This window comes from Oryctolagus cuniculus, chromosome 3 (assembly GCF_964237555.1).
Source record: "Oryctolagus cuniculus chromosome 3, mOryCun1.1, whole genome shotgun sequence".
Lineage (NCBI taxonomy): Eukaryota > Metazoa > Chordata > Mammalia > Lagomorpha > Leporidae > Oryctolagus > Oryctolagus cuniculus.
Window position 1 is genome coordinate 30,143,921 of NC_091434.1, and position 3,353 is coordinate 30,147,273.

A 3,353-nucleotide genomic window follows, 5' to 3' on the forward strand; every position below is an offset into this window, starting at 1 on the left:
AAGGATACACATGTAAAGAGACATAAATGCAGATTTAGTCATGAACAAAAGGAAGAATCAGAAAATACAAGCAGTAATCATATGGAGAAAGACTCAGTATGGCAGTCTAAGAAATTTCGATAGGAATACTTTAAGCAGGGAAGTAAACATTTCATTTCCTTTAAGTGTTAATGATGTGACAGGAAGGTAGAGGTTGTTTGAAACACAAAAAAACTGTAGGTAGGAATATCAGTCAGGAAATTAGAGAGATAGTCCATGAGATCTTGAATCAAGCTTATGATAGCAGAGATGCAAATAAAGATATGAGTTTGAATTATATTGTAGAGGTAGAATTAATAATATTTGATGATCAAGTGAGCATGAGGAAAGAAAAATAGTACAGTGGGTACTGGCTAGAGTCTTGAGGCAAACCATTTTGGCTATAGTGCTGCCATTTACTTAACGTTTCTCTGAAAAAGTGAAAAGCTCTTTGCCAAGGTATTCAAATAACAGGACCTTCGCCTTAGAGGTATTGTGAGGACTACATATTAATACTTGTAAAAAATTAAGCGAGGCCTTGGTTTATACTAACTCTTCCAAAAATATCAAGTGCTCAGAGTTCCTGTTTCAAATGAGTAAATGGTGATCTCATATAAAGACAGAACATGTTGACAGGGAGAATCATGTTCTTATTTTCTTGTGCATGTTGGAGCATTGATGAATTTTCCTTGAGTCTCTTTTGAAAAACTCAATGAATATAATTAAAAGGCATCTTGAAATATGTGTATGGAATCCAAGAGAGTTAATTAGGTGGAATAGATCAATTCTGTGCTTGCCACTGCATAAAAAAGTTGAAACACTGGAAAAAATAAAATAACCCAGGCAAATTATGCAAAGAGAAAGGTAAAGTCCTACTTTGGAAGTATAGGGACATGAATTTTAGTCTATTGTCACAAAGGATGCTGTGAAAATGTGGCAGAATAAGATAGTAGAATTATAGAGTAGGCAGAATTTTCAAATGTCATTCAAATTTTCCATCCCATGATACATACACACACACACACACACACACACTCCTCCCATTTATTCAATCAAATACAAATATAAGTATTGCTGTGAAATGATTTATACAAACCTTGAGATTTAAAAATACATTATTAATAAACTGATTTCTTTAGCAGTTTATATGTACTTTAAGATTTATTTATTTATTTTAAAGGCAGAGTTACAGAGAAGCAGAGGCAGACAGACAGAGAGAGAAAGACAGAGTTCACTCCCCAGATGGCTGCAACAGCTGGACTTATGCCAATCCGAAGCCAGGAGCCAGAAACTTCTTCCGGGTCTCCCATGTGGGTGCAGGGGCCCAAGGACTTGGGCCATCTTCTATTGCTTTCCTAGGTGCATTAGCAAGGAGCTGGATTGGAAGTGGAGCACCAGAGACTCGAAATGGTGCACATATGGGATGCTGGCGCTGCAGACCGGGGCTTTAACCTGCTGCACCACAGCGCTGGTCCTTATTTCTTTAGCAGTTTTAAGTTTACAGAAATATTGAACCTAAACTCAATTACTTAAAATCTATGATTTGCATTGGAGTTTCCTCTTTGTGTTATACAGATCTATAAATTTTGCCAAATCATGTCATTTATCTATCATTACCATACCATACAGAATAGTTTTACTGCCCTAAAAATCCGTTGTGCTCCATCTGTTCATTTTTTTGCCACCTCTTTTCTTGCCTGTGGCAACCACTGATCTCACTGTCTCAGAGTTTTGCCTTTTCCAGAAAATCACATAGTTGGGATAATACAGTACACAATATTTTCAGATAGGCTTCCCCATTTAGTAATATGCATTAAAGATTACTCCATGTTTTTGGTAGCTTGATAGTTCATTTCTTCTTATTGCTGAATAATTTCTCATCTATGGATGTACCACACTTCGTTATCCATTTACCTGTTGAAGGACCTTTTGAATGTTTCCAATTTTTGGTAATTATGAATAAAGTTACGGCCGGCGCCGCGGCTCACTAGGCTAATCCTCCGCCTAGCGGCGCCGGCACACCGGGTTCTAGTCCCGGTCGGGGCGCCGGATTCTGTCCCGGTTGCCCCTCTTCCAGGCCAGCCCTCTGCTGTGGCCCGGGAGTGCAGTGGAGGATGGCCCAGGTGCTTGGGCCCTGCACCCCATGGGAGACCAGGAAAAGCACCTGGCTCCTGGCTCCTGCCATCGGATCAGCGCGGTGCGCCGGCCGCAGCGCGCCAGCCGCGGCGGCCATTGGAGGGTGAACCAACGGCAAAGGAAGACCTTTCTCTCTGTCTCTCTCTCTCACTGTCCACTCTGCCTGTCAAAAAAAAAAAAAAATAAAGTTACTACAAACATTTGTGTGTAGCTTTTTGTGGAGAGGTGAGTTTTCAACTCTTGCCTAGAAGCATGATTTCTGGATTTAATGATATGATTTTGATTAGCTTTGCAATAAACTGCCAAATTGCTTTAAAAAATAGTTGTGCCATGAGATTTTTAGAAAATAAGACATGTTTATGGACCAAAATTAAAGAATCATTAAAGGAGGATGATGTTGAGGATATCTGGCAGAAGGGATAATTAATGAACAAGGTTCTGAAGGAGCCTACATCTGATACATAGCTGGAGTGATCATCCTTGGGTAGAAGAATTATTACTATGATTGGAGTTTTTTTTAATAAGAATGAAGAAGTTAAGTAAACAAGAAAAGTGGATGGATGAGTTCAAGCTTGATGGCCTATGTATGCTGTGAATTAATCAGTCAGGTAATTTTCTAAGTGATATTTTATAGAAACATCAAAGGAGTAGGGCATATGTCAGAAAAGTTTAATAGCAGATAATGTAAATTGCATACTTAGTATATGTCAAGGTCTGCTTTAGGTGCATCAACCAATTAATGTAAAAATCGACATTTAAAGAAGAGAAAACCTATACACCAATGGTTACATAACCTGTCTGAGGTTACACAGTAAATGATAGAGACAACTGAAATCTGGCTTTACAGTTCTGCCTCAACTTTGTACTATAATTCTAAGGATTATGTAGCTGTGACAGTTTTGAAAAAGTGCAATGAATCATGTTAATGGAAGATTCTCAAGGGTATAGGAAAGAGTTTTTCTGCTGAAGATAGAAGATGAAGAAGAGCTCATATTCCTTTCCATTTTCAGATGCCCTTGAGTCAATGAGTCATCTGGAGGTGGGAGAACCTATAATAAACATGGTAAAGGCCAGTTTTAGAAATAACCCTGTGGTAGAGAATCAATATTACCATTATGGTTTACTTCTCATGAACCCATTGAAAACCCCACTTTTAAATTTTTTTTTGATAAGAAAACTGTCCTCTCTAAAGGTTTTAC